This window comes from Phyllobates terribilis, unplaced genomic scaffold, assembly GCF_046119375.1.
Source record: "Phyllobates terribilis strain yellow unplaced genomic scaffold, ASM4611937v1 Scaffold_34__1_contigs__length_13252353, whole genome shotgun sequence".
NCBI lineage: Eukaryota > Metazoa > Chordata > Amphibia > Anura > Dendrobatidae > Phyllobates > Phyllobates terribilis.
In genome coordinates this window covers 2,784,191-2,804,973 of record NW_027362794.1, presented here as the reverse complement: position 1 = coordinate 2,804,973, position 20,783 = coordinate 2,784,191, and the positions used below count along the sequence as shown (strand labels likewise).

Sequence of the window (20,783 nt, the reverse complement as noted above, 5' to 3'; positions counted from 1 at the left end):
GCATTGTAGCAAACCAAAAAAGAAATTTTAAGCGCAGCAGAGTAACCAGCTCACATACCTGTTAGCTCAGGTGAGTTTAAAAGGCTGCTGTTGATAACAAGGGCATTTGCTAAATAGATGGTGTGTGTGCAACAATATACTGAAAGGTCAATTATATTGTGCAGCTTATCTCACCACCTGTAGTTATTTAGGTGAAAGCTCCAAAATGCTTGCCTAATATGTCTGTTTATCCAAAATGAAGTATAGAGGGAGAGCTAGATAGATAGCATTGCATTACATTACATGGCAATGCAATGCACAGTTGCTGAAGTTGAACCAAAATGAGCTTGTCATCTGGCTTCTGCAACTTTTAACATGAAAAATCCAATGAGGAGAAGAAAAGCAAAGCCAAAGAGTCCATCCCAAAATCCGACAAACAAGCCAAATGAACAAAAAGCATTGAATTCAATTCTTTCTGATTTTAGAAACTGCATTAAAGAAGGGGTGCACCGGTCCTGGAGATACTGCAATACCAGGTCAATGCGTGGAGTGGACAGAGCAAGCTCTTTTTCCATCTCCCTGTTCTAAAAATCCATTTAATATATGGTCCCCAGATAGGGGACGTATCAGATATTAAACTGATAAGAACAGATACTACACTTGATCTTAGCCAAAAGGCCGAGAAGCGATAACCAGAATTGGTTTCCGACTACGGTGCCACCCAAGGATTCTGAAAAGTCCATTTGTGGAGATGGCCACCTGGACTCCCGTTAAGAAGACATGCTGTCAACCTCTAGATCCCTCACATGCCTGCACTTTTCGGCTTGCTGCTGCTGCAATCCACGCGTTTTAGATCTGCATAACTCCACCTCTTTTAGCACAGTACCCTCAACCCCCGGCTGTTCCCACCCGCCTCAACACCGTTGGAAGGGAGGAGAACCAATTAAGGCGGGGGGGGGGGTGGAACGAGCAGCTGTCTACCCTTAGCAGGAGGGTTGCTGATTAATTACCTCTCCTGCTGCTGCTGCTGCTGCTGGCTGTCCAGCAGCAGACTGAAGGTGGCTGCTGCTGTGCGCAGGTATATAAAGGCTCAGAGCCTATTATGACACGCGCAGCCAGCGTTCCATTGCCACATTCCGTCTACTGCAGGCGGGATACCTGGATGGCTGAATGTCACTGAGAAGCTCACAGAGACCGCCATAAGCAACAGTTTAAAAGAATGCCACAGACTAATCAACCAAACTTTTTGGGTTGGTTTCTCTTTTATAGTCTGCAGGCATTAAATGAAAGAAGTCAGTGTTCCAGCAGAGGGAGACAACGTTTCAGAAAAGGCATTGTAGCAAACCAAAAAAGAAATTTTAAGCGCAGCAGAGTAACCAGCTCACATACCTGTTAGCTCAGGTGAGTTTAAAAGGCTGCTGTTGATAACAAGGGCATTTGCTAAATAGATGGTGTGTGTGCAACAATATACTGAAAGGTCAATTATATTGTGCAGCTTATCTCACCACCTGTAGTTATTTAGGTGAAAGCTCCAAAATGCTTGCCTAATATGTCTGTTTATCCAAAAGGAAGTATAGAGGGAGAGCTAGATAGATAGCATTGCATTACATTACATGGCAATGCAATGCACAGTTGCTGAAGTTGAACCAAAATGAGCTTGTCATCTGGCTTCTGCAACTTTTAACATGAAAAATCCAATGAGGAGAAGAAAAGCAAAGCCAAAGAGTCCATCCCAAAATCCGACAAACAAGCCAAATGAACAAAAAGCATTGAATTCAATTCTTTCTGATTTTAGAAACTGCATTAAAGAAGGGGTGCACCGGTCCTGGAGATACAGCAATACCAGGTCAATGCATGGAGTGGACAGAGCAAGCTCTTTTTCCATCTCCCTGTTCTAAAAATCCATTTAATATATGGTCCCCAGATAGGGGACGTATCAGATATTAAACTGATAAGAACAGATACTACACTTGATCTTAGCCAAAAGGCCGAGAAGCGATAACCAGAATTGGTTTCCGACTACAGTGCCACCCAAGGATTCTGAAAAGTCCATTTGTGGAGATGGCCACCTGGACTCCCGTTAAGAAGACATGCTGTCAACCTCTAGATCCCTCACATGCCTGCACTTTTCGGCTTGCTGCTGCTGCAATCCACGCGTTTTAGATCTGCATAACTCCACCTCTTTTAGCACAGTACCCTCAACCCCCGGCTGTTCCCACCCGCCTCAACACCGTTGGAAGGGAGGAGAACCAATTAAGGCGGGGGAGGGGGGGTGGAACGAGCAGCTGTCTACCCTTAGCAGGAGGGTTACTGATTAATTACCTCTCCTGCTGCTGCTGCTGCTGGCTGTCCAGCAGCAGACTGAAGGTGGCTGCTGCTGTGCGCAGGTATATAAAGGCTCAGAGCCTATTATGACACGCGCAGCCAGCGTTCCATTGCCACATTCCGTCTACTGCAGGCGGGATACCTGGATGGCTGAATGTCACTGAGAAGCTCACAGAGACCGCCATAAGCAACAGTTTAAAAGAATGCCACAGACTAATCAACCAAACTTTTTGGGTTGGTTTCTCTTTTATAGTCTGCAGGCATTAAATGAAAGAAGTCAGTGTTCCAGCAGAGGGAGACAACGTTTCAGAAAAGGCATTGTAGCAAACCAAAAAAGAAATTTTAAGCGCAGCAGAGTAACCAGCTCACATACCTGTTAGCTCAGGTGAGTTTAAAAGGCTGCTGTTGATAACAAGGGCATTTGCTAAATAGATGGTGTGTGTGCAACAATATACTGAAAGGTCAATTATATTGTGCAGCTTATCTCACCACCTGTAGTTATTTAGGTGAAAGCTCCAAAATGCTTGCCTAATATGTCTGTTTATCCAAAAGGAAGTATAGAGGGAGAGCTAGATAGATAGCATTGCATTACATTACATGGCAATGCAATGCACAGTTGCTGAAGTTGAACCAAAATGAGCTTGTCATCTGGCTTCTGCAACTTTTAACATGAAAAATCCAATGAGGAGAAGAAAAGCAAAGCCAAAGAGTCCATCCCAAAATCCGACAAACAAGCCAAATGAACAAAAAGCATTGAATTCAATTCTTTCTGATTTTAGAAACTGCATTAAAGAAGGGGTGCACCGGTCCTGGAGATACTGCAATACCAGGTCAATGCGTGGAGTGGACAGAGCAAGCTCTTTTTCCATCTCCCTGTTCTAAAAATCCATTTAATATATGGTCCCCAGATAGGGGACGTATCAGATATTAAACTGATAAGAACAGATACTACACTTGATCTTAGCCAAAAGGCCGAGAAGCGATAACCAGAATTGGTTTCCGACTACGGTGCCACCCAAGGATTCTGAAAAGTCCATTTGTGGAGATGGCCACCTGGACTCCCGTTAAGAAGACATGCTGTCAACCTCTAGATCCCTCACATGACTGCACTTTTCGGCTTGCTGCTGCTGCAATCCACGCGTTTTAGATCTGCATAACTCCACCTCTTTTAGCACAGTACCCTCAACCCCCGGCTGTTCCCACCCGCCTCAACACCGTTGGAAAGGAGGAGAACCAATTAAGGCGGGGGGGGGGGGTGGAACGAGCAGCTGTCTACCCTTAGCAGGAGGGTTGCTGATTAATTACCTCTCCTGCTGCTGCTGCTGCTGCTGGCTGTCCAGAAGCAGACTGAAGATGGCTGCTGCTGTGCGCAGGTATATAAAGGCTCAGAGCCTATTATGACACGCGCAGCCAGCGTTCCATTGCCACATTCCGTCTACTGCAGGCGGGATACCTGGATGGCTGAATGTCACTGAGAAGCTCACAGAGACCGCCATAAGCAACAGTTTAAAAGAATGCCACAGACTAATCAACCAAACTTTTTGGGTTGGTTTCTCTTTTATAGTCTGCAGGCATTAAATGAAAGAAGTCAGTGTTCCAGCAGAGGGAGACAACGTTTCAGAAAAGGCATTGTAGCAAACCAAAAAAGAAATTTTAAGCGCAGCAGAGTAACCAGCTCACATACCTGTTAGCTCAGGTGAGTTTAAAAGGCTGCTGTTGATAACAAGGGCATTTGCTAAATAGATGGTGTGTGTGCAACAATATACTGAAAGGTCAATTATATTGTGCAGCTTATCTCACCACCTGTAGTTATTTAGGTGAAAGCTCCAAAATGCTTGCCTAATATGTCTGTTTATCCATAAGGAAGTATAGAGGGAGAGCTAGATAGATAGCATTGCATTACATTACATGGCAATGCAATGCACAGTTGCTGAAGTTGAACCAAAATGAGCTTGTCATCTGGCTTCTGCAACTTTTAACATGAAAAATCCAATGAGGAGAAGAAAAGCAAAGCCAAAGAGTCCATCCCAAAATCCGACAAACAAGCCAAATGAACAAAAAGCATTGAATTCAATTCTTTCTGATTTTAGAAACTGCATTAAAGAAGGGGTGCACCGGTCCTGGAGATACTGCAATACCAGGTCAATGCGTGGCGTGGACAGAGCAAGCTCTTTTTCCATCTCCCTGTTCTAAAAATCCATTTAATATATGGTCCCCAGATAGGGGACGTATCAGATATTAAACTGATAAGAACAGATACTACACTTGATCTTAGCCAAAAGGCCGAGAAGCGATAACCAGAATTAGTTTCTGACTACGGTGCCACCCAAGGATTCTGAAAAGTCCATTTGTGGAGATGGCCACCTGGACTCCCGTTAAGAAGACATGCTGTCAACCTCTAGATCCCTCACATGCCTGCACTTTTCGGCTTGCTGCTGCTGCAATCCACGCGTTTTAGATCTGCATAACTCCACCTCTTTTAGCACAGTACCCTCAACCCCCGGCTGTTCCCACCCGCCTCAACACCGTTGGAAGGGAGGAGAACCAATTAAGGCGGGGGGGGGGGGGGTGGAACGAGCAGCTGTCTACCCTTAGCAGGAGGGTTGCTGATTAATTACCTCTCCTGCTGCTGCTGCTGCTGCTGGCTGTCCAGCAGCAGACTGAAGGTGGCTGCTGCTGTGCGCAGGTATATAAAGGCTCAGAGCCTATTATGACACGCGCAGCCAGCGTTCCATTGCCACATTCCGTCTACTGCAGGCGGGATACCTGGATGGCTGAATGTCACTGAGAAGCTCACAGAGACCGCCATAAGCAACAGTTTAAAAGAATGCCACAGACTAATCAACCAAACTTTTTGGGTTGGTTTCTCTTTTATAGTCTGCAGGCATTAAATGAAAGAAGTCAGTGTTCCAGCAGAGGGAGACAATGTTTCAGAAAAGGCATTGTAGCAAACCAAAAAAGAAATTTTAAGCGCAGCAGAGTAACCAGCTCACATACCTGTTAGCTCAGGTGAGTTTAAAAGGCTGCTGTTGATAACAAGGGCATTTGCTAAATAGATGGTGTGTGTGCAACAATATACTGAAAGGTCAATTATATTGTGCAGCTTATCTCACCACCTGTAGTTATTTAGGTGAAAGCTCCAAAATGCTTGCCTAATATGTCTGTTTATCCATAAGGAAGTATAGAGGGAGAGCTAGATAGATAGCATTGCATTACATTACATGGCAATGCAATGCACAGTTGCTGAAGTTGAACCAAAATGAGCTTGTCATCTGGCTTCTGCAACTTTTAACATGAAAAATCCAATGAGGAGAAGAAAAGCAAAGCCAAAGAGTCCATCCCAAAATCCGACAAACAAGCCAAATGAACAAAAAGCATTGAATTCAATTCTTTCTGATTTTAGAAACTGCATTAAAGAAGGGGTGCACCGGTTCTGGAGATACTGCAATACCAGGTCAATGCGTGGAGTGGACAGAGCAAGCTCTTTTTCCATCTCCCTGTTCTAAAAATCCATTTAATATATGGTCCCCAGATAGGGGACGTATCAGATATTAAACTGATAAGAACAGATACTACACTTGATCTTAGCCAAAAGGCCGAGAAGCGATAACCAGAATTAGTTTCCGACTACGGTGCCACCCAAGGATTCTGAAAAGTCCATTTGTGGAGATGGCCACCTGGACTCCCGTTAAGAAGACATGCTGTCAACCTCTAGATCCCTCACATGCCTGCACTTTTCGGCTTGCTGCTGCTGCAATCCACGCGTTTTAGATCTGCATAACTCCACCTCTTTTAGCACAGTACCCTCAACCCCCGGCTGTTCCCACCCGCCTCAACACCGTTGGAAGGGAGGAGAACCAATTAAGGCGGGGGGGGGGGTGGAACGAGCAGCTGTCTACCCTTAGCAGGAGGGTTGCTGATTAATTACCTCTCCTGCTGCTGCTGCTGCTGCTGGCTGTCCAGCAGCAGACTGAAGGTGGCTGCTGCTGTGCGCAGGTATATAAAGGCTCAGAGCCTATTATGACACGCGCAGCCAGCGTTCCATTGCCACATTCCGTCTACTGCAGGCGGGATACCTGGATGGCTGAATGTCACTGAGAAGCTCACAGAGACCGCCATAAGCAACAGTTTAAAAGAATGCCACAGACTAATCAACCAAACTTTTTGGGTTGGTTTCTCTTTTATAGTCTGCAGGCATTAAATGAAAGAAGTCAGTGTTCCAGCAGAGGGAGACAACGTTTCAGAAAAGGCATTGTAGCAAACCAAAAAAGAAATTTTAAGCGCAGCAGAGTAACCAGCTCACATACCTGTTAGCTCAGGTGAGTTTAAAAGGCTGCTGTTGATAACAAGGGCATTTGCTAAATAGATGGTGTGTGTGCAACAATATACTGAAAGGTCAATTATATTGTGCAGCTTATCTCACCACCTGTAGTTATTTAGGTGAAAGCTCCAAAATGCTTGCCTAATATGTCTGTTTATCCAAAAGGAAGTATAGAGGGAGAGCTAGATAGATAGCATTGCATTACATTACATGGCAATGCAATGCACAGTTGCTGAAGTTGAACCAAAATGAGCTTGTCATCTGGCTTCTGCAACTTTTAACATGAAAAATCCAATGAGGAGAAGAAAAGCAAAGCCAAAGAGTCCATCCCAAAATCCGACAAACAAGCCAAATGAACAAAAAGCATTGAATTCAATTCTTTCTGATTTTAGAAACTGCATTAAAGAAGGGGTGCACCGGTCCTGGAGATACTGCAATACCAGGTCAATGCGTGGAGTGGACAGAGCAAGCTCTTTTTCCATCTCCCTGTTCTAAAAATCCATTTAATATATGGTCCCCAGATAGGGGACGTATCAGATATTAAACTGATAAGAACAGATACTACACTTGATCTTAGCCAAAAGGCCGAGAAGCGATAACCAGAATTGGTTTCCGACTACGGTGCCACCCAAGGATTCTGAAAAGTCCATTTGTGGAGATGGCCACCTGGACTCCCGTTAAGAAGACATGCTGTCAACCTCTAGATCCCTCACATGCCTGCACTTTTCGGCTTGCTGCTGCTGCAATCCACGCGTTTTAGATCTGCATAACTCCACCTCTTTTAGCACAGTACCCTCAACCCCCGGCTGTTCTCACCCGCCTCAACACCGTTGGAAGGGAGGAGAACCAATTAAGGCGGGGGGGGGTGGAACGAGCAGCTGTCTACCCTTAGCAGGAGGGTTGCTGATTAATTACCTCTCCTGCTGCTGCTGCTGCTGCTGCTGGCTGTCCAGCAGCAGACTGAAGGTGGCTGCTGCTGTGCGCAGGTATATAAAGGCTCAGAGCCTATTATGACACGCGCAGCCAGCGTTCCATTGCCACATTCCGTCTACTGCAGGCGGGATACCTGGATGGCTGAATGTCACTGAGAAGCTCACAGAGACCGCCATAAGCAACAGTTTAAAAGAATGCCACAGACTAATCAACCAAACTTTTTGGGTTGGTTTCTCTTTTATAGTCTGCAGGCATTAAATGAAAGAAGTCAGTGTTCCAGCAGAGGGAGACAACGTTTCAGAAAAGGCATTGTAGCAAACCAAAAAAGAAATTTTAAGCGCAGCAGAGTAACCAGCTCACATACCTGTTAGCTCAGGTGAGTTTAAAAGGCTGCTGTTGATAACAAGGGCATTTGCTAAATAGATGGTGTGTGTGCAACAATATACTGAAAGGTCAATTATATTGTGCAGCTTATCTCACCACCTGTAGTTATTTAGGTGAAAGCTCCAAAATGCTTGCCTAATATGTCTGTTTATCCAAAAGGAAGTATAGAGGGAGAGCTAGATAGATAGCATTGCATTACATTACATGGCAATGCAATGCACAGTTGCTGAAGTTGAACCAAAATGAGCTTGTCATCTGGCTTCTGCAACTTTTAACATGAAAAATCCAATGAGGAGAAGAAAAGCAAAGCCAAAGAGTCCATCCCAAAATCCGACAAACAAGCCAAATGAACAAAAAGCATTGAATTCAATTCTTTCTGATTTTAGAAACTGCATTAAAGAAGGGGTGCACCGGTCCTGGAGATACTGCAATACCAGGTCAATGCGTGGAGTGGACAGAGCAAGCTCTTTTTCCATCTCCCTGTTCTAAAAATCCATTTAATATATGGTCCCCAGATAGGGGACGTATCAGATATTAAACTGATAAGAACAGATACTACACTTGATCTTAGCCAAAAGGCCGAGAAGCGATAACCAGAATTGGTTTCCGACTACGGTGCCACCCAAGGATTCTGAAAAGTCCATTTGTGGAGATGGCCACCTGGACTCCCGTTAAGAAGACATGCTGTCAACCTCTAGATCCCTCACATGCCTGCACTTTTCGGCTTGCTGCTGCTGCAATCCACGCGTTTTAGATCTGCATAACTCCACCTCTTTTAGCACAGTACCCTCAACCCCCGGCTGTTCCCACCCGCCTCAACACCGTTGGAAGGGAGGAGAACCAATTAAGGCGGGGGGGGGGTGGAACGAGCAGCTGTCTACCCTTAGCAGGAGGGTTGCTGATTAATTACCTCTCCTGCTGCTGCTGCTGCTGCTGGCTGTCCAGCAGCAGACTGAAGGTGGCTGCTGCTGTGCGCAGGTATATAAAGGCTCAGAGCCTATTATGACACGCGCAGCCAGCGTTCCATTGCCACATTCCGTCTACTGCAGGCGGGATACCTGGATGGCTGAATGTCACTGAGAAGCTCACAGAGACCGCCATAAGCAACAGTTTAAAAGAATGCCACAGACTAATCAACCAAACTTTTTGGGTTGTGTAAAATAATACTCTTCTCTGTATTATTTTTTCTACTGAGGACTTCTCAAAGTATCAATATCACGATATTCTTATAAAAAAATGTATCTATTTATTCTTGGATTGTCCATTAAAAAGAATCAGATTGCAGCAGGTACATATAATAATTAGTTATAAAGTAATTGTCCATTTGTCCATAATTAGCTTAATTGTTGAGATTCACCCATCTTTCCTTGGATCCTGGCTGGTAAATCATGACTTTGTCCAGCATGTGTCCAGGCCTACATGTCAGATACGTCTCAGCATGAAGATTCTTCTTGTGGGATGGGCAGAACAAGAGAGCCCCCCCTTTCTGTACCATGGGCTTTTATAGCCAGTCGTATGGACACCTGTTCTACATATGGTAGTGAACCAAAAATACACATACAAATAGCGCATGTCAACTAGACACGATGGCTGATACAATCCTTGTATAGAACTCAAATTTAAGAAAAATGATTATCGATTATTAATTAACATTCCAAATGAATTTCCATAATTAACCATTTAACATTTCCCCCTTTTTTGAGAATAAAAGGATTTAAACTGAAAATTCTCAAAAGAAGATACATTCATCAATCATTTTTTCCTTTCCTTCTTCCTTGGCAATATCATTAAATTTCCATAATAATAATAATAATAATAATAATATCAATAATAGTATCAGATATAATGATGTGAATTCATGTTATGGTAAGCCGTGACTAATATTCATTTAATATGTATAATTATACTTCCCTATATCTAAATTGAAGTAATCGCGGGTCCAATCGTCATCATCTGATGTCATCGGGTCGTCGTCTCGTCTTCTTCTTGGTTCTTTTATAACACAGTCTTTAGATGAAAACTCCTTTGAAACAAATGACAGCGTGTAGATATTGTACAGCCCATAATTGTATTCATTATTGTTCAGTCCATAAACTGTACTCTTTATTAGAAAGATCATGTGTGTCAATTGATAAGAAACAAAGTCCATGGATGAAATGTAGCTTTAATATCTGTGTGATGTCACCTGGACTTACGTTGTCTTTGGATAGTTCTGGAATCCACTGCGTCATCCGCACTGGTCTCATGTCACTTTTGGAACAGATGTGACATCTTTGGTCAGTAAAGCAAGGGTTAACTTGACACTTCCCTGCTTTATATAGCACCATAACCAGTACTCAGTCCTTTATGTACAGGACACATATGCCAGGTATTACCTGCTCACCAGCTTTCATTGAAGCGTTGCAGGTGATAAGAAACCACTGGAACGTGATGAAACTTGAACACAACACAGTACATATAGGATCATCGTCCTCTGCCGTCCTGGTGATCAGTGGTGTGAATTGTATTGTATGTAATGGACACAGTCTATTATAACACTCAGCATTCACACCTGTTACCTTCTGAGACGTCCGGATATCAGTTGCTTCTTCTTGTAACTTTTGAGAGTCTCTTTGATTTATAAAAATTAAAAGTCTTTATTAAGATAGAATTCATAATTGCGATGTCTTGATTGAAGTCTTCATTCCCTAATCTGATACCAAAGCTGGCAATTTTTCCTAACCTATAATATCACAGCGTACCATAGCAATCAATAATATCCATCTAATTATTATCAAAATATTAAAATAAATTATGTTTGGAATAATAAACAATAATAGATAATAATTCATTATTAATCAAGTTCTCCATATGATAGAACATTTTTATGTCATAGGTGTAATTACCTTTTCCAACCCATAGGTGTCAGTGTGTTTTGAAACAACAAGTGTTTATATCTTTATTAAACCAATAATACCAAAGAATGTATACTGCTGAACTAAAATGAATAAATATATGAATGTATGAAGGAATGAATGAATGAATGAATGAATGAATTGTTGTGTTTACTCAGAAAATGTAAAAATTTTTCTTATATTAATTCATATCATCATTATATTTAATGAAGCAATATTCTTTGTACTAGACATTACCCCATTAAATATTAATGTGTTTTCTCAGTTGAAATATTGAACTGAATTAAAATCAAAAATTGAAAATTAAAACTGAAAAATGGAAAAATAAGAAAATAAGTAAGAATAAAAATTAAAAAATGAAAAATAAAAATAAGGCCTTTAAATTTTAATGACAAATGCAGAGTAATTATATTCTCCATAAAAAAATACCCTTATATCTCCATTATCTGGATGATTTCATATTTGTCATAACCTTGTATCACCAAAAAATTATTAAACTATGCAACTTTGCATGTAACACCGTTCTTAATTATATCATTGTACCTTATTATTGTTTCTTCTTTATTAAAATGTGTAAAAAAAAGTATTGATCAAAAGTGATTATGTAATCAGGATCAAAAACACATTTTCCCCCTTAATACCAAAAAATATTATTTTATAAAATTTATGTATATATCAGAACCAAATTAAAAATAGTTATTCTTCTATAAATATTTTGCATAACTTTCATATTGATGAGTAGCCTAGATTTGTCTTAAGAGAGGTGTGTACCTATTTAGGTAACCATTAAAAATAATATCATAGTTATTCAAGAATATTATCATGTGGAAAATTATTCTAAATGTAAATTTGCTTTGTAAACCATTTTGATATGTGGTTGCTCTTATCCACTATTAGTTAAATCAAGAAATAATAATTATGAAATAAATATAGAAATATATATATATTATGTAGATAATACCTAATTATGTATTATAATTTTTCTCAGAATTAAATATATTTTTGTACCTTCACATAAAGAAACATTTTTTTTTTCCAAACATACAAACGTACGAGGCCTCTGTCACATCAATCACACTTAGCAGCTGCTGATTTACTCATCTGTCACCTTCACTCTGACATTCACAGATCTGTTCAACTCAAACATTCCACATATGAAGTTTTAGATATATATCTATATATTTAACCCAAAATTGTTGTATCCCAATTTATTAATGCGCATTTCCATATCAATTAAATATCTTAATATTCTTTGAATATTTCCCAAATACATATTATATAATATGAGAGTACGTATTTGAAATTTCAAACACTTGAAAAAAAAAACTTTTGTCTTGCAAAAAAATAGAAATGTCCTTAGGTTCCTTTTTTTTTTACTCACTGGCTGCCCGGTCTTAAGTTGCATCAGCTGGAAATAGAATGAATGGGATCTATACTATTAGCTCAAAGTTCAAAGGCCGCAGCTGTCACACGTCATGCTGTAAAGCTACCCCAATCAGCACGAACACTTCATGCACAGAAAATGTTAGCAACACAAAAGAATTAATAAGTATTACATGTATTATAGTCCAACTAGTTATATTGTTAATTTTTTAAAATGTAACACATATAAATCATGCAATTTTTTCCACTTCCTGTGTGAATAAAGAAATAAATCCATTTTAGAGTTCTTTGATCAAATCCTGCTTTGGAATGAAACCTCTAAGGAAATATAAGAAAATAAAATTAAATATCAAATTCATACAGAAACAGAATTATTTAAATATCTTATACATATATTGGTTGGTTCTAATGTAATTCAAAATATTGTTACTTAAATTTATATATGAAGTTCTAATTTATTAATTAATATATATATATTTTATAAACATATATATAAATACAATTATACACAATCTCTACTTAGACAAGTGTATATATATATATATATATATATATATATACATACATACATGAACTACTAGAAACTATGTAACTACAATTTTACTGTATAAGATTATAAATAAATATTGAGACATTGTAACACTTCTATGCTACATTATAATTACAGTTTTTCCTTAGCCACTCCCTAAACCAAATCTTCTGTCTCTCTCAAATATCTCCAGGAACGCCCTATTTAGGAAAGACATTTTTCTATCCTTCAAAACCTCAGAGAACTGCCTATTCTTCTGTCCACATTCCATGACGTCACTGTGAGCCGGTCGTCTCACTTGTCTCTGTTCATCAGTTTCGGCCATTTTCCTTTTTAGAGAATCACAGTTCTGACTGAGAATTAACTCATTCTGTGAAGAGATTGATTTTTCAATCATTTTATATGGCTTATAACAGATATGAAATCTCCTGCGTATTTGATAGAGTTCACTATGGGGATGACTCAGTCTAGGAGAGTTTGATATTGGCTTTTGGTAAGATTTTACCTTTCCTGGTTTTATAAAATTAACTTGATTTATTTTCTTTGCACAATTCTCATGTTTTCTAACAGAATCCAGCAACTGCGCACATTTGAATAGGGATTCTTTTTGTGACGCTATAACTCTAGATACTGGATCTAGGAATTTGAATTTTTGTACAAAAGTTGTTATCATTTGTTGTACTTTTCCATTTTTGATAAGAGCTTTATACAACCGTTCAAACATGGACATGAATGTATATGTACATTCCTTCCTACCAATCCTTAGTTTCTGCAGATCTTCTATGTTGGGAAAATCCTTTGTGACACAATAAATCAAATATCTTAATCTGTCCGAATCATTTTCCCATCCATTAGGAGAGTCATTTTCACAGGGCATTAAATGTAAACGTCTGGACAATGTCACAGGAATCCATATTTTAAATAATTGATTCCTCTCCTCATTGGATAAATCAAACTTATCAGAGAAGCTCTCAAATGTCTCTGAATTTCTACAGGCATGGATTTTGACATCATATCTTGGCATGATTTTGTATAATTTCAGCAAATTTTTCCTCATTTTAATTTGGAGTTGAGCCTGGGTAATTCCAGAATTCTCTGATATTTTTAGTGGCTCTTGTACGTCCGCTCCTCCTACGTCACTCACGTCTCCTCCCACATCACCTAATATGTCAGTTTCTCGTATGTCAGTCATGTCTCCTCCCATGTCAGGTTTCTGTATGTCCGTCTCTTGGTCAGACCCAAGGTCACCTTCAGTTACAGACACGTGTCTTACTTTTTGTTCATTTTCCACATTACAGTCAGAATCATTGTCACTATCTGACACTATTTCTACACAATTTTCCTGCTTAGAACTTTCAAGTACAAAATTATGAAATACTTGTACAAGATGTAGAATATTCCGCAATTTGTGTTTCTCTCTATTTAACAATTTAGAAGTTAACTGTAAATTCTGCAATTCACATTCTTTATATAAACTGAGCCACAAAACGTCTATGTCATTTTCTACATTAATTTGAAAATTAATATTACTTTGTTTAGCAAAAGAAGAAATTATATCCATATTTTGCTTACCTTAAGATTCCTTGGCTTCTCTTTATCAGCACATCCTGTCTTCAGTTCGTCTGATTCTGTTCCTTGTTAGTACCTCTGCTTCCCGTTAGTCCTCAGTCTGTAGGCTCCTTTCTGCTTCTCGTGACAAATTAGTGAATTTACTGACACGTGAACAACAGCTGTTCAGCTCGTCAGGACTTCCCCCCTTGTTCACGGGAAGAAATTCACTTACTTAATTTAAAAAAACGAAAAAACAGGATTGGCTGGCTCACCATTGTAAAATAATACTCTTCTCTGTATTATTTTTTCTACTGAGGACTTCTCAAAGTATCAATATCACGATATTCTTATAAAAAAATGTATCTATTTATTCTTGGATTGTCCATTAAAAAGAATCAGATTGCAGCAGGTACATATAATAATTAGTTATAAAGTAATTGTCCATTTGTCCATAATTAGCTTAATTGTTGAGATTCACCCATCTTTCCTTGGATCCTGGCTGGTAAATCATGACTTTGTCCAGCATGTGTCCAGGCCTACATGTCAGATACGTCTCAGCATGAAGATTCTTCTTGTGGGATGGGCAGAACAAGAGAGCCCCCCCTTTCTGTACCATGGGCTTTTATAGCCAGTCGTATGGACACCTGTTCTACATATGGTAGTGAACCAAAAATACACATACAAATAGCGCATGTCAACTAGACACGATGGCTGATACAATCCTTGTATAGAACTCAAATTTAAGAAAAATGATTATCGATTATTAATTAACATTCCAAATGAATTTCCATAATTAACCATTTAACAGGTTGGTTTCTCTTTTATAGTCTGCAGGCATTAAATGAAAGAAGTCAGTGTTCCAGCAGAGGGAGACAACGTTTCAGAAAAGGCATTGTAGCAAACCAAAAAAGAAATTTTAAGCGCAGCAGAGTAACCAGCTCACATACCTGTTAGCTCAGGAGAGTTTAAAAGGCTGCTGTTGATAACAAGGGCATTTGCTAAATAGATGGTGTGTGTGCAACAATATACTGAAAGGTCAATTATATTGTGCAGCTTATCTCACCACCTGTAGTTATTTAGGTGAAAGCTCCAAAATGCTTGCCTAATATGTCTGTTTATCCAAAAGGAAGTATAGAGGGAGAGCTAGATAGATAGCATTGCATTACATTACATGGCAATGCAATGCACAGTTGCTGAAGTTGAACCAAAATGAGCTTGTCATCTGGCTTCTGCAACTTTTAACATGAAAAATCCAATGGGGAGAAGAAAAGCAAAGCCAAAGAGTCCATCCCAAAATCCGACAAACAAGCCAAATGAACAAAAAGCATTGAATTCAATTCTTTCTGATTTTAGAAACTGCATTAAAGAAGGGGTGCACCGGTCCTGGAGATACTGCAATACCAGGTCAATGCGTGGAGTGGACAGAGCAAGCTCTTTTTCCATCTCCCTGTTCTAAAAATCCATTTAATATATGGTCCCCAGATAGGGGACGTATCAGATATTAAACTGATAAGAACAGATACTACACTTGATCTTAGCCAAAAGGCCGAGAAGCGATAACCAGAATTGGTTTCCGACTACGGTGCCACCCAAGGATTCTGAAAAGTCCATTTGTGGAGATGGCCACCTGGACTCCCGTTAAGAAGACATGCTGTCAACCTCTAGATCCCTCACATGCCTGCACTTTTCGGCTTGCTGCTGCTGCAATCCACGCGTTTTAGATCTGCATAACTCCACCTCTTTTAGCACAGTACCCTCAACCCCCGGCTGTTCCCACCCGCCTCAACACCGTTGGAAGGGAGGAGAACCAATTAAGGCGGGGGGGGGGGTGGAACGAGCAGCTGTCTACCCTTAGCAGGAGGGTTGCTGATTAATTACCTCTCCTGCTGCTGCTGCTGGCTGTCCAGCAGCAGACTGAAGGTGGCTGCTGCTGTGCGCAGGTATATAAAGGCTCAGAGCCTATTATGACACGCGCAGCCAGCGTTCCATTGCCACATTCCGTCTACTGCAGGCGGGATACCTGGATGGCTGAATGTCACTGAGAAGCTCACAGAGACCGCCATAAGCAACAGTTTAAAAGAATGCCACAGACTAATCAACCAAACTTTTTGGGTTGGTTTCTCTTTTATAGTCTGCAGGCATTAAATGAAAGAAGTCAGTGTTCCAGCAGAGGGAGACAACGTTTCAGAAAAGGCATTGTAGCAAACCAAAAAAGAAATTTTAAGCGCAGCAGAGTAACCAGCTCACATACCTGTTAGCTCAGGTGAGTTTAAAAGGCTGCTGTTGATAACAAGGGCATTTGCTAAATAGATGGTGTGTGTGCAACAATATACTGAAAGGTCAATTATATTGTGCAGCTTATCTCACCACCTGTTGTTATTTAGGTGAAAGCTCCAAAATGCTTGCCTAATATGTCTGTTTATCCAAAAGGAAGTATAGAGGGAGAGCTAGATAGATAGCATTGCATTACATTACATGGCAATGCAATGCACAGTTGCTGAAGTTGAACCAAAATGAGCTTGTCATCTGGCTTCTGCAACTTTTAACATGAAAAATCCAATGAGGAGAAGAAAAGCAAAGCCAAAGAGTCCATCCCAAAATCCGACAAACAAGCCAAATGAACAAAAAGCATTGAATTCAATTCTTTCTGATTTTAGAAACTGCATTAAAGAAGGGGTGCACCGGTCCTGGAGATACTGCAATACCAGGTCAATGCGTGGAGTGGACAGAGCAAGCTCTTTTTCCATCTCCCTGTTCTAAAAATCCATTTAATATATGGTCCCCAGATAGGGGACGTATCAGATATTAAACTGATAAGAACAGATACTACAAAGCGATAACCAGAATTGGTTTCCGACTACGGTGCCACCCAAGGATTCTGAAAAGTCCATTTGTGGAGATGGCCACCTGGACTCCCGTTAAGAAGACATGCTGTCAACCTCTAGATCCCTCACATGCCTGCACTTTTCGGCTTGCTGCTGCTGCAATCCACGCGTTTTAGATCTGCATAACTCCACCTCTTTTAGCACAGTACCCTCAACCCCCGGCTGTTCCCACCCGCCTCAACACCGTTGGAAGGGAGGAGAACCAATTAAGGCGGGGGGGGGGTGGAACGAGCAGCTGTCTACCCTTAGCAGGAGGGTTGCTGATTAATTACCTCTCCTGCTGCTGCTGCTGCTGGCTGTCCAGCAGCAGACTGAAGGTGGCTGCTGCTGTGCGCAGGTATATAAAGGCTCAGAGCCTATTATGACACGCGCAGCCAGCGTTCCATTGCCACATTCCGTCTACTGCAGGCGGGATACCTGGATGGCTGAATGTCACTGAGAAGCTCACAGAGACCGCCATAAGCAACAGTTTAAAAGAATGCCACAGACTAATCAACCAAACTTTTTGGGTTGGTTTCTCTTTTATAGTCTGCAGGCATTAAATGAAAGAAGTCAGTGTTCCAGCAGAGGGAGACAACGTTTCAGAAAAGGCATTGTAGCAAACCAAAAAAGAAATTTTAAGCGCAGCAGAGTAACCAGCTCACATACCTGTTAGCTCAGGTGAGTTTAAAAGGCTGCTGTTGATAACAAGGGCATTTGCTAAATAGATGGTGTGTGTGCAACAATATACTGAAAGGTCAATTATATTGTGCAGCTTATCTCACCACCTGTAGTTATTTAGGTGAAAGCTCCAAAATGCTTGCCTAATATGTCTGTTTATCCAAAAGGAAGTATAGAGGGAGAGCTAGATAGATAGCATTGCATTACATTACATGGCAATGCAATGCACAGTTGCTGAAGTTGAACCAAAATGAGCTTGTCATCTGGCTTCTGCAACTTTTAACATGAAAAATCCAATGAGGAGAAGAAAAGCAAAGCCAAAGAGTCCATCCCAAAATCCGACAAACAAGCCAAATGAACAAAAAGCATTGAATTCAATTCTTTCTGATTTTAGAAACTGCATTAAAGAAGGGGTGCACCGGTCCTGGAGATACTGCAATACCAGGTCAATGCGTGGAGTGGACAGAGCAAGCTCTTTTTCCATCTCCCTGTTCTAAAAATCCATTTAATATATGGTCCCCAGATAGGGGACGTATCAGATATTAAACTGATAAGAACAGATACTACACTTGATCTTAGCCAAAAGGCCGAGAAGCGATAACCAGAATTGGTTTCCGACTACGGTGCCACCCAAGGATTCTGAAAAGTCCATTTGTGGAGATGGCCACCTGGACTCCCGTTAAGAAGACATGCTGTCAACCTCTAGATCCCTCACATGCCTGCACTTTTCGGCTTGCTGCTGCTGCAATCCACGCGTTTTAGATCTGCATAACTCCACCTCTTTTAGCACAGTACCCTCAACCCCCGGCTGTTCCCACCCGCCTCAACACCGTTGGAAGGGAGGAGAACCAATTAAGGCGGGGGGGGGTGGAACGAGCAGCTGTCTACCCTTAGCAGGAGGGTTGCTGATTAATTACCTCTCCTGCTGCTGCTGCTGCTGCTGGCTGTCCAGCAGCAGACTGAAGGTGGCTGCTGCTGTGCGCAGGTATATAAAGGCTCAGAGCCTATTATGACACGCGCAGCCAGCGTTCCATTGCCACATTCCGTCTACTGCAGGCGGGATACCTGGATGGCTGAATGTCACTGAGAAGCTCACAGAGACCGCCATAAGCAACAGTTTAAAAGAATGCCACAGACTAATCAACCAAACTTTTTGGGTTGGTTTCTCTTTTATAGTCTGCAGGCATTAAATGAAAGAAGTCAGTGTTCCAGCAGAGGGAGACAACGTTTCAGAAAAGGCATTGTAGCAAACCAAAAAAGAAATTTTAAGCGCAGCAGAGTAACCAGCTCACATACCTGTTAGCTCAGGTGAGTTTAAAAGGCTGCTGTTGATAACAAGGGCATTTGCTAAATAGATGGTGTGTGTGCAACAATATACTGAAAGGTCAATTATATTGTGCAGCTTATCTCACCACCTGTAGTTATTTAGGTGAAAGCTCCAAACTGCTTGCCTAATATGTCTGTTTATCCAAAAGGAAGTATAGAGGGAGAGCTAGATAGATAGCATTGCATTACATTACATGGCAATGCAATGCACAGTTGCTGAAGTTGAACCAAAATGAGCTTGTCATCTGGCTTCTGCAACTTTTAACATGAAAAATCCAATGAGGAGAAGAAAAGCAAAGCCAAAGAGTCCATCCCAAAATCCGACAAACAAGCCAAATGAACAAAAAGCATTGAATTCAATTCTTTCTGATTTTAGAAACTGCATTAAAGAAGGGGTGCACCGGTCCTGGAGATACTGCAATACCAGGTCAATGCGTGGAGTGGACAGAGCAAGCTCTTTTTCCATCTCCCTGTTCTAAAAATCCATTTAATATATGGTCCCCAGATAGGGGACGTATCAGATATTAAACTGATAAGAACAGATACTACACTTGATCTTAGCCAAAAGGCCGAGAAGCGATAACCAGAATTGGTTTCCGACTACGGTGCCACCCAAGGATTCTGAAAAGTCCATTTGTGGAGATGGCCACCTGGACTCCCGTTTAGAAGACATGCTGTCAACCTCTAGATCCCTCACATGCCTGCACTTTTCGGCTTGCTGCTGCTGCAATCCACGCGTTTTAGATCTGCATAACTCCACCTCTTTTAGCACAGTACCCTCAAGCCCCGGCTGTTCCCACCCGCCTCAACACCGTTGGAAGGGAGGAGAACCAATTAAGGCGGGGGGGGGGTGGAACGAGCAGCTGTCTACCCTTAGCAGGAGGGTTGCTGATTAATTACCTCTCCTGCTGCTGCTGCTGCTGCTGGCTGTCCAGCAGCAGACTGAAGGTGGCTGCTGCTGTGCGCAGGTATATAAAGGCTCAGAGCCTATTATGACACGCGCAGCCAGCGTTCCATTGCCACATTCCGTCTACTGCAGGCGGGATACCTGGATGGCTGAATGTCACTGAGAAGCTCACAGAGACCGCCATAAGCAACAGTTTAAAAGAATGCCACAGACTAATCAACCAAACTTTTTGGGTTGGTTTCTCTTTTATAGTCTGCAGGCATTAAATGAAAGAAGTCAGTGTTCCAGCAGAGGGAGACAACGTTTCAGAAAAGGCATTGTAGCAAACCAAAAAAGAAATTTTAAGCGCAGCAGAGTAACCAGCTCACATACCTGTTAGCTCAGGTGAGTTTAAAAGGCTGCTGTTGATAACAAGGGCATTTGCTAAATAGATGGTGTGTGTGCAACAATATACTGAAAGGTCAATTATATTGTGCAGCTTATCTCACCACCTGTAGTTATTTAGGTGAAAGCTCCAAAATGCTTGCCTAATATGTCTGTTTATCCAAAAGGAAGTATAGAGGGAGAGCTAGATAGATAGCATTGCATTACATTACATGGCAATGCAATGCACAGTTGCTGAAGTTGAACCAAAATGAGCTTGTCATCTGGCTTCTGCAACTTTTAACATGAAAAATCCAATGAGGAGAAGAAAAGCAAAGCCAAA

The 20,783-nt window shown here is 41.2% G+C and overlaps 10 non-coding genes and 1 pseudogene across 10 annotated transcripts; all 11 read right to left on the bottom strand.

Moving 5' to 3' along the window:
- Positions 1-478: 478 nt before the first annotated feature.
- Positions 479-669, bottom strand: LOC141181878 (U2 spliceosomal RNA). Its single transcript, XR_012257413.1, has one exon. It is a non-coding gene; the product is annotated as a U2 spliceosomal RNA (small nuclear RNA).
- Positions 670-1,788: 1,119 nt separating this feature from the next.
- LOC141181677 (U2 spliceosomal RNA) lies at positions 1,789-1,979 on the bottom strand. The gene has a single exon (XR_012257231.1). It is a non-coding gene; the product is annotated as a U2 spliceosomal RNA (small nuclear RNA).
- A 1,118-nt stretch (positions 1,980-3,097) lies between these two features.
- LOC141181865 (U2 spliceosomal RNA) lies at positions 3,098-3,288 on the bottom strand. Its single transcript, XR_012257401.1, has one exon. It is a non-coding gene; the product is annotated as a U2 spliceosomal RNA (small nuclear RNA).
- A 1,120-nt stretch (positions 3,289-4,408) lies between these two features.
- LOC141181673 (U2 spliceosomal RNA) lies at positions 4,409-4,599 on the bottom strand. The gene has a single exon (XR_012257228.1). It is a non-coding gene; the product is annotated as a U2 spliceosomal RNA (small nuclear RNA).
- Positions 4,600-5,721: 1,122 nt separating this feature from the next.
- Positions 5,722-5,912, bottom strand: LOC141181708 (U2 spliceosomal RNA). The gene has a single exon (XR_012257259.1). It is a non-coding gene; the product is annotated as a U2 spliceosomal RNA (small nuclear RNA).
- A 1,119-nt stretch (positions 5,913-7,031) lies between these two features.
- LOC141181852 (U2 spliceosomal RNA) lies at positions 7,032-7,222 on the bottom strand. The gene has a single exon (XR_012257390.1). It is a non-coding gene; the product is annotated as a U2 spliceosomal RNA (small nuclear RNA).
- A 1,120-nt stretch (positions 7,223-8,342) lies between these two features.
- On the bottom strand, positions 8,343-8,533 carry LOC141181840 (U2 spliceosomal RNA). Its single transcript, XR_012257379.1, has one exon. It is a non-coding gene; the product is annotated as a U2 spliceosomal RNA (small nuclear RNA).
- A 7,133-nt stretch (positions 8,534-15,666) lies between these two features.
- LOC141181827 (U2 spliceosomal RNA) lies at positions 15,667-15,857 on the bottom strand. Its single transcript, XR_012257368.1, has one exon. It is a non-coding gene; the product is annotated as a U2 spliceosomal RNA (small nuclear RNA).
- Positions 15,858-16,970: 1,113 nt separating this feature from the next.
- Positions 16,971-17,137, bottom strand: LOC141181882 (U2 spliceosomal RNA; annotated as a pseudogene).
- A 1,115-nt stretch (positions 17,138-18,252) lies between these two features.
- LOC141181815 (U2 spliceosomal RNA) lies at positions 18,253-18,443 on the bottom strand. Its single transcript, XR_012257357.1, has one exon. It is a non-coding gene; the product is annotated as a U2 spliceosomal RNA (small nuclear RNA).
- Positions 18,444-19,560: 1,117 nt separating this feature from the next.
- Positions 19,561-19,751, bottom strand: LOC141181802 (U2 spliceosomal RNA). The gene has a single exon (XR_012257345.1). It is a non-coding gene; the product is annotated as a U2 spliceosomal RNA (small nuclear RNA).
- Between the last annotated feature and the right edge of the window lie 1,032 nt (positions 19,752-20,783).